The sequence below is a fragment of the Pinus tabuliformis genome, chromosome 9 (genome assembly GCF_031772625.1).
Source record: "Pinus tabuliformis cultivar Carrire ecotype Pingquan chromosome 9, CPIR1, whole genome shotgun sequence".
In the NCBI taxonomy this organism is placed as follows: Eukaryota; Viridiplantae; Streptophyta; class Pinopsida; order Pinales; family Pinaceae; genus Pinus; species Pinus tabuliformis.
Genome location: NC_142307.1, coordinates 2,023,891,743 through 2,023,905,232, shown reverse-complemented (window position 1 = coordinate 2,023,905,232; position 13,490 = coordinate 2,023,891,743).

Here is a 13,490-nt window from a genome sequence, read left to right as displayed (position 1 = left end):
ATAGTGTAAGTGTCCTAAGTCTGTCATTTCAAATTTCTTTTTAAGGCTGGACTTCACATGGTTTATAAGGTTGGGATCACTACCAGTAAGAATAAGATCATCAACATAAAGAACAAGGATGATAAGAGAGTTCCCCACTTTCTTGGTGTAGACAGTATTGTCAGAATGACACCTAGAAAAGCCAGATTCTAAAAGAAAGCTATCCATTTTGGCATACCAAGCCCGAGGAGCTTGCTTGAGGCCATAAAGGGATTTCTTAAGTCGACAAACAAGGCTGGAGTCTGTTTGTATGAAGCCAATGGGTTGTTCCATATAGATTTCTTCCTACAAGTCCCCATGCAAGAAGGCAGATTTAACATCCATCTGATGGACTTCCCATTTTAAAGAGGCAGCAAGGGAAAGAACAAGGCGGATAGAGTTCATTTTGGCAACAGGGGAGAAGGTTTCAGTGTAGTCAATGCCTTCAACCTGTGAAAAGCCCTTAGCAACTAGACGAGCTTTATGTTTATCAACTTTCCCATCTGGTCCATACTTGGTTCTGTAAACCCATTTACATCTAACAAGTTTGCGTCCCTTTGGTAGAGGAACAAGATCCCATGTATCATTTGTCATCAATGAATGATATTCTTCATTCATAGCTGCTTCCCAATGTGGATGGCCTGAAGCTTCTGCAAAAGTGTCAGGATCATGATTTACTGGAGCTTGAGCCAGTAAAGAAGAGGCTCTTTCAAACTGAGAACGTGTACGTCGCTGATCTGTAGGATCACCGGCAAGATCACCTGCTGCATCCCGAGTAGCACGGACCCATCTTGGAAGTTGAGGATCCTGAGAAGGTGGGGGAGGATTATCATCCTCGCTTTCATCATCTGAAGAAGAAATGTTTTCAAAGGTAGAAGAGATAGGAAGAGGTGGCACATCCGCCGGACTAGGCTCGCAGGCCGATTTAGTTTCATCAAATTGTACATCTCTTCTAATGATAACATTTTTGGACTTAAATGGAATAAGTCGATAACCTTTTACATCTTTAGAATATCCAACAAAAGTACATTTCTCACTCTTAGGTTCTAAAGCTTTATGCTTTTCATCTAGAATATGGGCCCATGCTTCACTTCCAAACACACGAAAGTGACTTACATCTGGTTTAATGGAACTCCAAGCTTCTTCTGGAGTGATATTCTCTAGAACCTTAGTAGGAGTGCGATTGATTATATAATTTGCACAATTAATTGCTTCGGCCCAAAAACTAAGACTGAGTCCTTTAGATTGCAGCATACAATTAGCCATTTCCTTTAAGGTGCGATTTTTCCTTTCAGCGACACCATTTTGTTGTGGAGTGTATGGAACAGTATGTTGCATTTGAATTCCATTTTCGGTGCAAAAGTTGATGAATGTGTTTTTAACATATTCTCCACCATTATCAGTTCTTAGCTTAAGAATTTGATGTCCAGATTGTTTTTCAACAAAGGCTTTGAAGGCCAAAAAAGAATTAAATACTTCGCTCTTGAGTTTTAAGAAGTATACCCAAGTGCGTCTGGAGAAATCATCAATGAAAGTTAAGAAGTACTTGCAGCCAGAGAATGAAGCAACAGGAAGAGGACCACATAAATCACTATGCACAAGCTGTAAAGGGGCTGAGGCGTGCCAAGAGGCACGTTTGTCAAAACTGTCCCGATGATGTTTTCCGAGTACACATTCGGAACAAACACCATCTCTGCAAGATACCATAGGAAGACCTGTCACCATATTTTCTTTACATAGATGCTGAAGGGAGCGATAGTTTAAGTGACCAAATCGCTCATGCCAAAGTTTGATCACTTCATCATTATGAGCAACAAATACTGAGGGAAGATTTGATGACCCAAAGTTGTGAAACTTATACAACCTTTTGGAATCATCAGCAAGACTAGTAGCTAGAATCTGTTTAGGATCTTTTAGATCCTTGATTACAACATCATGAGGTGAAAATTCAACAATTTTACCTTCACCTGAATGAGTTATCTGATAGACAGATAGAAGGTTGCAGGATAAGGTTGGAACACATAATACATCATTAAACTGACCATTGTCTAGATGAACAGTTCCAGTCCCTACAACATTAAGAGATCTATCATCACCAATATATATATTTTTGGTGTTACAATCATTTAAAGAAGAAAACATGGCTTGGTTTTTGGCCATGTGACAAGAGGCTCCAGAATCAATGAGCCACTCATGAGAATGAGAAGAAGAAGAAGATACATTTAATGCATAACCAGACTGAGATGATTGATAATGACATGCAGAAAGTGCCATTCCGGAAGTTGAAGTTGAAGTAGGCTCCACATGGATGTTATGTTTCTTCATTGCGGCTTCCAAGGCTTCCATCTTCTTAAAGCATTTAGATTCTAAGTGGCCATCTCGATTACAAAAGTTACAATGTCTATCAGTCTTCTTCCATTTGTTTTCATTGGTCTTATCATTTTGCTGAAATGATCTTTCATTTTGAGGCTGAGATGGTTTAGGACCATTCTTTTGAGGATATGACTTCTTAGGATTCTTTGAATTTGGTTGCTGCTGGGCGGCTAACGCTTTCGTGGAAGAGTTTCCAAGATTAAGAAGACCAAGGTGTAAGAGTTTTTCTTGTTCTCTTATTAAGGAATCACAAAAGGAGTCAAAGGAAGGGGCCTTGTATTCTTGTCCTTGACAAATGAAAGCTTCCCTTGTAGAATGGAAAGTGGAAACAAATACAGAGTAGGCTGGTCCCAACTTAGTAAGGATGGAATAAATAAGGTTACCATCTTCTTTCTTAACTTTAACACCTTCCAAGAGATATCTAAGGGTCTTGAATTTGGACAAGAAATCTTCAATGCAAGAAAAATTATTAGGATCCAAAGTAAGCAGCTCATTTTCAAGTTGATGGGCTCTAATTTCATTTTTAATCCCAAAAACTTTAGCAATTTTTTCTAATGCTTCATGAGGAGTCTCAAGTTCTGCAATGTGGAATCTAAGATCAGGAGAAATAGACATCCCTATCAAACCACGTGCTTGATCTTGTCTATTTTCCCATTTTGCCGCCTTGTCTTCATCTTTTGGTTTCTTCTCTTGGTCTGTGGCTATTCTGTAGAGACCTTTACTTCTAAGTAAATCTTCCATGTAGGCTACCCATTGGAAGTAGTTAGTGCTGTCAAGAATGACTTGGCATGGACTTTCCATTTTTAAAAAAAACTAAAGCTGAAGATGCTGAAAGTAAGTGTTCCAATGGATAGATCTCGAAAAAATAGGCGGTTTTAAAAAAAACGACTCTGAAAAAGGCTTCCGGATGAAGAAGTTATGGCTTTTTGAAAAAAAAATTGTTGACGTTGCCGACAAAGTGCGCGAATGTGCGGGAATGAAAAAATCCGCCCCCACAAAATGGAGACTTGAACCCAAGACCTCTACTCTCTTAAAATAGCTTTGAACCAATTGATCTATACAAAAAATTTGAGAGAGAGAGAGAGAGAGAGAGAGAGAGGGGGGGGGGGGGGGCCTTGGTTTGCGTGCTTGCCTTGAGAAAGCTCTTTTTCCCTACAAAACACAAAACACAAAACCCAACACGAATATGCAAAGAAAAACGAACCTTGCAGCTCGAAGTTAGCTTTAGCCAAAAAACTAGAAATTTTAAAAAAAAAATCTCAAGGTTAGCTTTAGCCGAAAAACTAAATATTTTTCTCAATGTTTCTGATTTTCCGAGATCACACTAAGGTGCAGGGAAAAGAGCATACGCATGAGAAAAATCCTTCCTTTCTGTTTCTGATTTGCCCAGATCGCACAGAGTCACAGGGCAAAGAGCATACGCAGAAATGAAAGGTATAGATCCGGTTAAAAAAAGGCTAAATAAACTGAGACCGAAATAAGCAGAGAGAAAATAACAGTAAACTGCAAAAAAAAACATTGTATACCTCCCGATCTGAAAAATGACGCAGCTAGGGCTACCGGAAACCTTTTCGCGTGAAACGAAAGGGGTTCCTCACTGGAACAGATGCTCCGAACGCAACAGAGCAGTCCTCTCGGCCCGAAAGCAGTCAGAAACAGCAGATCTAGGAAACGACAGCCGCATGCAGTTCTACCGGCTTCAGATTTGGATCACCAACGGACGCGGCCCTCAAATAGCTCTGATACCATGTAGGAATTTACAGGGTAAGTTCCTCAGAAAGAATACCAAAAGGACACCGCTCACAACCAGATCTCAAATCAATACACCAGTATTTTTGACGTGGTTAAAACCCTCAAAGTGCAAGGAGGGAAACAGTCCACGGCCTGTCCCAACGTGGGTACTACAGGCAATTTATTAATCAAAGAATGAAAATTTACATAAGCTTCTCTCATGCACGGATTACCCGAACAATGACCCTCCATGCGCTTTAAATAGAACTCATGGACCAATCGGGTGTCAAGCCACGGATCAAGTGTCGGTAATACCGAGGTGAGAGTGAACCGTCGGATCACTACATATCGTGACCGTCGGATTGTAAGTTACAAAATGTACAATGGTAAAGAAACACACTTTACCTAACTCTAACCTAACTCTATACTAGACCAAGTTGAACTTAACTATATCCTATGTGTCGGAATATCCTAACAATCCTACCCCCCTTGGGTTTCTCAAAAACCATAAGGTACTGCTTGGAACTAGAATTGGAGAATGAATCCTTACGTTACCAACTATCAACCTCAATTCTACACGCCTTATCAAAATATGTCAAGCACTTCATATAATCCATCCATGCAAACTTATCAGTAGGCATATAAAGCTAACATGTATCAACAACCTATGCAACTGCCACCTCCTCTGCATCCATTGCTACCTGTGACTAATAAAACATCATCCCCACAGACACCAGCTCATATAAACCCTCCACGACATACACTGCTTCCTGCACAACCCGTACCTAACCCAAATCACAATAGGACACCTCAACCTATGCAAAACATAGATATCTAGCCCTTTCCTACATACATGATCACGACCATCTATGAACGAAATCCAGTTGTGGTCAACAAAGATAATGAATAAATGGAGATCGGTTTTGGTTATTTAAGAAGAGGTGCCCTCCTCGTTGTCCAAAAAACATTCACAAAATGAAAACCAGCAAATAATGGAAAAAGAGTTGACTGAACCACCATACCCAGGGAGACGAATAGTAAGGAAAGAAGAGGTCCCACTTGAGTATGACCTACAAAAAAAGCTTAGGAACGTTTGTATTAAAATACCACTTTTACAAGAAATCCGAGACATCCCTATATACACTAAAATTGTCAAGGATCTTTGCATCAAGAAACCGGGGAGAAAAGGGCATAAAAATGAGAATGTCAAAATTATGAGTCAAATGTCCACGATGATTTCAGACATGCCTACAAAATACAGTGACCCTAGAAACCCCATCGTCGCTATCAAAATAAATGGAGTGCTTTTGCCAAATACTCTTGTAGATTTAGGGGTTGTAATAAACACAATGACTTATGAAACAATGACATCACTACAATTGCCTAGATTGAAAACCACCCCTATCCTTTTAGAGATGGAAGATAAATCCATTGTCAAACCAATAGGATCCTTGGAAGATATAGTAGTCACCATTTCCTCTTGCATTTCTCCAAAAACCTCTAGACCTGGACACCTCGTGGTCTTGGGAAGGACATGGCTAGCAACTGCAGATGCCGTCATTAGATGCAGAAATGGGGAAATGACCATTTTGAATGGATCTCACAATAAAATGTTTTCCATCTTTCCACCTGCTCAAATAGTTGCTGAAGTACCAATATGGCTTAAAAATCCTTATGGAGATGAAGACTACATGTTTCCATTATTAATATTAGAACAATTTAGAGGTCTCCAGGAACACTCTGATGAGCATGTTTTGCAGCAGTTTCTAGCTGATAGTTCTTGCATCAATTATCCCATCTCGTTTAATTGTTATCATCATGTGTTTAGTGATGAGGTTCGGGAAACCTGCCATCGAGCCGTCTTCACCTCATTTGCAGCCATGGAAGGAAGCCAGGAGCACACCATAGAACCTGTGGAAATATTTGAAGGGAAAGTTCTACATATTGGCATAGGATTGACTGTAGAACAAAAGCATCAGTTGATGAGTATGGTTTGAGAACAAACCGAAGCATTTGCATGGGATTACTTGGATATGATAGGTATACATCCGGACACTTTTATCCATCATATTTACACAAACGAAGAAATGAGACCTGTTTGGAAACCGTAGAGGCAGATGAACCCAACATTAAAGGATATTGTTAAAGAGGAGCTTGAAAAACTTTTGGCTGTAGATTTCATTTACCCCATTTATGATAGCAAGTGGGTGTCACCTCTGGTAGTAGTCCCAAAGAAGAATGGAAAATGGTGAATCTATGTCGACTATAGAGAATTAAACAAGGCCACACTGTGCGATTATTTTCCATTGCCTTTTATAGATCAAGTTCTCATCACACTTTTAGGCAAGAAATTTTTTTCTTTTCTAGATGGTTATAGTGGATACAATCAAATACAAATAGTTGAAGAAGACCAGGAAAAGACTACCTTTACATGCCCATGGGGTACTTGTGCATATAAAGTCCTTCCCTTCGGTCTTTGTAATGCCCCTGCCACCTTCCAGAGAGTTGTGCTTGCTATCTTTTCTGACCTAATCCATGACTGTGTGGAAGTCTATATGGATGACTTCACAGTCTATGGGGATGATTTCCCGCAAGCCTTGGAGAATCTAGAAAAGGTATTGATCCACTGTCAAGAAGCCGATCTGGCCCTTAGTAGTGATAAATGTAGGATGATGCAAACTAAGGGAATTGTTCTAGGCCACCATGTATCATTTGATGGAATTCAAGTCGATCCAGTGAAAATCGAGGTAATTTCACGTATCCCTATTCCAAGCTCACAAAAGGAGGTAAGAATTTTTCTAGGGCATGCAGGATATTATCAACAATTCATTGAAAATTTCACTAGAATAGCAACACCATTATTTAAATTGTTAACTAAAGATGCTGACTTTGTATGGAATGTTGACTGTCAATAGGATTTTCAGGTACTGAAGGAAAAATTGTCTACAGCTCCAGTGCTAAGAGGACCAAACTGGTCCTTACCCTTTCACATTTTTACAGACACTTTGGATACCACACTGGGAGAAATTTTGGGACAAAGGGAGGATAAATTTCCCTATGCCATTTACTTTGTTAGCAAAAATCTCTGTCCCACTGAATTAAATTATATGGTCATTGAAAAAGAACTATTAGTAGTCATATATGCTATAGGAAAGCTTAGAAATTATATTACTGGTTATGATACATTTGTCCATACAGATCATTCTGCTGTTAGATTTTTAATGAATAAACCAATTACTGACGGTAGGATAACTAGATGGTTGTTTCTTTTACAAGAATTTAACATAATTATAATTGATAGGCCTAGAAGGGATAATTTGGCAGCTGACTTTTTATCTCGTTTAAATCTTACACATGGAATCATGCCAATGCCAGTGCCCGATGAATTCCTAGATGAAGCTCTATTTGTTATTTCTACCATTACTCAGTTCGTTGATGTTGCCAATTATTTGGTATCAGGAAAACTACCTTAGAAGATGTTGACTCGGGAAAGGCATAACATATTGTAATGCAGTGCTAATTACTTTTGGATTGAGGGAGATCTATTCTATACAGGGCCAGACTTGATTATGAGGCGATGTGTGCGGGAAGACAAAATGCATGACATACTAAGCGCCAATCATAATGAGCCTTGTGGCAGCCATTTTACTGATAAGAGGATGGCATATAAAGTTATCCGTACCAAATACTATTGGCCTACACTATTCAAGGATGCCAATAAGTTTGTTTTAAGTTGTGATGTTTGCCAAAGAATGGGGAGACCAGTGGCCTCCGATGGAATGCCCCTTCACCCGCGAATTTCTATTGAAAATTTTAAGAAGTGGGCATTGGACTTCATCGGGCCCATCTCCCCAATGTAAAATAAGAAAAAATATATTTTGTTATGCACTAATTATGTCACCAAGTGGGTGGAGGCTAAATCATTGTACGCCACCATAGAAGAGGCGGTAGTGGAGTTTTTGTTCGAGGACATTTTTACAAGATTTCAGATCCATTGGCAAATTGTCACTAACCAAGGAACCCAATTTACATCAAAGTTGGTCAAGGCACTTATAGAACAATACCAATTGAAGCACCACAAAACAACTCCCTACCATCCCTAAGCTAGTGGGCAAGTGGAGTCCACGAATAAGGTGTTGGAATCCATCCTCACAAAGACAATTCAACTGCATCACAGAGATTGGGCGGAAAAGTTACTAGAGGCACTTTGGGCTTACTGAATCACTTGGAGGAATGTGACTGGGCATACTCCCTATGAGCTAGTCTATGGTAAACAAGTACTTCTTCCCATTGAATTTCAGGTAAAAACATTTAGAACAACTACTCAATTAGGCATGAATTTAAACGAGGCTCAAGAGCAAAGATTGATGCAATTGAACGAGCTAGATGAAATCTGACAAGATGCCTACCACTGAACTGCATTAGTACAAAACCAAAGAGCCTGATGGCATGATAAATTTATTAAGAAGAAAGTCTTCCATCCAGGCAACTAGGCCTTATTATACGATAGTAAGTTTAAGCACTTTAAAGGTAAATTTTCTACCAGATGGTTGGGACCATATGAGGTAATTGAAGTTTTTGATAATGGCTCAGTTCGCATCTATACTATTGATAATGACAGGACTTATTTTGTGGTAAATGGTCATCGACTTAAAGTTTATCATAAGCCACTCTCACGTGATCAATTTTTGCAGGAAATTCAAAAGGACCCAGGATTGGAGCTGATTCATGCAAAGGACCAACCCCTTGTTGGTTCAGTTAATTAATTTTTCATCTATTTTACACACACACACACATATATAACATTGGGATGTCATTTTAGCTATGCACAGGTGGTCCTCCCCACAACCCATGTATAATAAAGGAGGAATTCACCAGGATAAAGTTTATCCCTTTAACCAGGCCTCATGGATTACATATGGCAAAGGAACTTGTGGAGTCTTCTTTGGAAACCTTCAAACTCTCTAAATATGAAGCTCCTGAGCAATGGATGATCCAGGCTCATAAATGAAATGGACCAGCATTAGTCTAGGGATTCCTTGAGTACAAAATTGTTCTTTTCCAGGATCAAGGAAATGATTACAAAAAGGAAACCTTTGGAGTCTACTTTGGGCAATTCAGACTCTCTAAATAAGAATGCCTCAAGCACCGACTACTTTAGGATCATTAAAATAATAAGGTAGTAGTAGCATAAGGATACTCTTGGTTGAGAATTATTCTTTTCAAGGCCCAAAGGAATAACTACAGAAAAGAAACCCCATGGAGCTCTCTTTCTGGCCATTTCCAGCTCCCAAAAAAAATAAAAAATGCCCCAGTAAGTCACTAGTCCAGGCCTGGTTAAAATCCATGGATTGGTAAAGCAGTATCCTTTACAAAGATAACAAGTAATATGGTCTATGATATGGAAGCTGGAGATTTCAGGAGGGTGGTAGTTGAACTATACCCTACACTCTGTTCATTTCAGTTGTTTTTATGTGGATCTCAGAATCTTGTTCTACCTAATTCTATTCAAATCACTATGTTTATGGTTGACCAGAACACCTTGGTTTCATAAAGGCCTTTGTGCTTTACTCTATCCAAGAATGTGGCTCATATTGCACATGAGGGCTTGAGAGTTCACTTAAAAGAGGGTCCTACAATCCCTCTGCTACTGCCAAACATACACATGGGACTACCTTGCAGCATTTTTTCTGTTTAAATCAGGGTTTCTATTATATGCAATGGAAGAAGGCTTGGAACTATCAACTCGCTCAAAATTAAGGACAAGTTCATAGAATCAATATTCTATCCACCAAGGCATAGCATGTCAATCTTCCAGAATCCGGGCACCACGCACATAATCACAGGAGGCATTGTTTAAGCACATGGAGCTCACACTCGACGCAAATCACTTAAGTGGTTGAGGTATGCACTTGTTTTTGCTTGAATTTTACTAATAAGTAGTTAAGTGATAATCATTTGAAGCATGCCTCGGGATATATAATATAATCACCATGATCACATATCTTATGCCTTGCCTGTCTAAGTCTCAATTTTATAAACAAATGACCCTAATGTGATTCATACTTATTGTGTCATGATGACCGCTCCCTGCTTAACCGTCATTTCATGATGCCTTCTGTCATCATGGTGGTTACATGTTGTCTCATCGTAGGGGAGCTCCCACACTTTTCCCACAGATCGTATCCCACACTCAAGTTCCCATGCTTCCAAACAGAGAAGGTGGGACGATTACCATTATGGAACTGATCCCTTGTATCTGATTACCATCATGGAGCCAATCCCATATATCAAAGCCATCATCACAATGGTAGTTAAACAAAGGATGTTTGAAGACAAAGGCAGAGAATCAATCAGATTCCGGTAGTGCAATTAATTACAGTTGAACCATAGGTTCCATGGGAGTGGATAGACATGAACCTACCTTCGTTCAGTTCTCCCACAACCCAGAGTATGAAGGGTGTAAGGCGAGCTTGGAAGAGAAAGGCTGGATTCCTTTTCTCCAAAAATTCCAAGGATATAATGATCAGGTGGGGCTTGAATTCGCTCGAAGCTTCGATTGTGAAAACACACAAGTTGGAAACCTCAGCTTCAAGATCACCGATGAGTTAGTAAGTAGGGAAATTGCACTGCCAACTGACGGTGAGAAATTTTTCAAAGGTGTCCAATTAGAGGTACCAAATTGCACCATGTTCCTGAAACCAGCCTACAGGTCCATTAGTTGGACAAAGGGAGTGCTTTGTAGCTGTATTGAAGAGAAATGGTACCCACTCCTGACGATGCTGCAACACTTTGTGACCTGTGAGGGGAGGTTCACTGTTGTTTTTCTCTATCATATTAGGCTCCTGGTTCATTTTACAGAGGGTAGGCATCCCAATATTCCTCATTTCTTAAGATATTGCTTGTGTAAAATGGAAAAGGGAATTAAGTCTCATAGCAAAAATCCTAAAACTACATTGTATCACCACAGTTTGATCAAGATTTTATTGGTTGTAGAGTTGAAGAAACGAAAACGGTCATGGGAAGATTTCTTCATAGAGGCGTTTCCTAGGCAAGAAACACAAACTAAAGGCAGGAAGCATGCAGTAGACCAATCTTTGAAAACTGAAGAAGCATTCTCCCATCTGAGCCTGAGCTTACCCATTCCCCTACCTTGATGTTCGCACCTCCTCCTATAGCTGCAGGTAGCTCAAAGGATGAAACATGAAAAATGCTGGTGGAAAGTCCCATAAGCTCACTTCAGAAAAGGAAGTATGACCAGACAAAACCTACCCGACCTGATCTCAATCTCATGACCGAAAGTGACACCCCCAAGTCTCCAGCAGATCCACCCCTCAAACCTGAAAGCACGGCTCCTCAAGCTAAACGACGGAAAGCCTAATTTCCTTCCAAAACTTTCCCAATCCCTATAGCTAAAACTTCAGCTCAAGGTCACCGTCGAACCCGCAGTATGGCCTTTTCTGCACAGAACACTATTGAAGGACCCAACATTGTCCATATCCCTATTTCATCCTCCCACGAGACTAGTCTTCTGCAATCTCCAACGCCCATATTAGAAGAGCCCATTGCCACACCTCAATTACAAATCCCGATGGATATTACACAGGACAAAGAAGCCTTGTCCCCTACCGAACCAACAATAAGCAGGGATGCTACAAAGAGCACCCGACATCCGTCATCTTCTAAGAAGGATAGAGGAAAATCACTAAGGGGGAGTATCTCACAGCAATCAACAATGCCAACTAAAATTCCTACACTGGATGCTGAGGAAAATTTGAAAATCAGGCTTGTGAAGTTGCGGAAGACAATTACTAAGCTGAGAGAGTATGCAAACAAATATAAGGTCTTGTTTCATTTTGTGAAGGACATAAATCAACAGGTAAGAGATTCCAATATGAAGTTGTATGTTCAGAATGATGCTTTGTTATGAAAGAACAAGCACCTTCTACGTTGGAAGGCAGCCCAGAACAAGCCTGTGAAATGATTGAGTACTAAGGTCCTAGCATTGCAATTTCAGAAGTGATCGCCACCTATTGGGTGAGGGATCAAAGTCTTAATCAAGACTGCTAGTCTTTCACAACAGTCTCCTTCAACTGGTAGTCTCCTTTTTGTTGGATGCATAAGGGCATGCATTAGGTTAAGCGTGGGAGGATGTTGATCCCCTATTTTGTTCTTATTACTGTCGGTTCAATCCCCATTTTGACCTCTTTTTCATACCATGGAACCTATTTCTCTGCTAATTTACTATCTTAAACCTAGCTCTACTCCCCACTTGAGGTAAACCTTCTCATGGTTGCATTTAGCTATTCTTTGGTGGATTTAAGTGAATAGAAGTAGAATATTTTTAAAACTAACTTATTATTACAATTGAGTGCAGACTCTCAGCAGAATGTGCATGATGATATAGAAGAAGTAGTTGATGCATGAAGACTTTCTACGTCGGTACTCAAGGGCCATATACATAATTGGTACTCAAGAAATGAAATGGATAAGGTGCAGCATGTTCTGGAAGATAAAATGGTGCAACCATAAGAAGAATGCATCATGATCCTGAGATCTTCGCCCGATTTCCTTTGGTTGCAACATATACAAAATTGGGAGTTGGTTACGAGTTGATAAACCAATCCGAGATGGTTGTTAAAACCAACTCACCTGGAAGGAGTAATGTTTTCAATGGTTATTTTTAGTTTTATGTTTTATTGCAAGCGAATTCCTATAAAGGCACGAGATGTAATATGTTAAACTAGCACCAAACTCATGAAGCATTTTACTGTATGAACGCAACCGGCTTTGATATAATTGTCATGTTGCTCTTGCTCTGAAGTTGTTTTTGAATGTGTTGATTGGAATTGAGTCCATGTTTTGATTGTGAACCAAATCGTTTAGTTACTGTAAGTTATCAGCCCCAGGTGTGGCCAGGCCCACCCATCTGGGATTATTTGTATTTGTATTAGCAGTGACACTGCGCACTTAGGTTTGTTCAGTTTCCTTTTCCATTTACAAGTTGGTTTGCATGGATTATTATTGATTGATTGATTAATAGGTGTGATTGCAAGAGTCTTAACCATTTTCATAAATTTCAATTAGATTTCAGTGTGATTTTGTGCCTTTCCGAACCAAAGCCACTCTATCGCTTTGATTTTCCCCCACCCTGAACGCATTGTATGGTCACTGATACATTGATTTGAATTGTCACCAAAATTTGATGCCAGAGTTCTTAAATATTTCAACAAATATAGATGAATGACGACCTCAATTGAATGGGACATGTTTTGTCTATTTCCTCTAAATCAACCTTTGTTTCATTGAAAATAATTGACTTAGATCAATCCTAACTGTAGCATTTTAGAGGCACTTGAATATAGGAT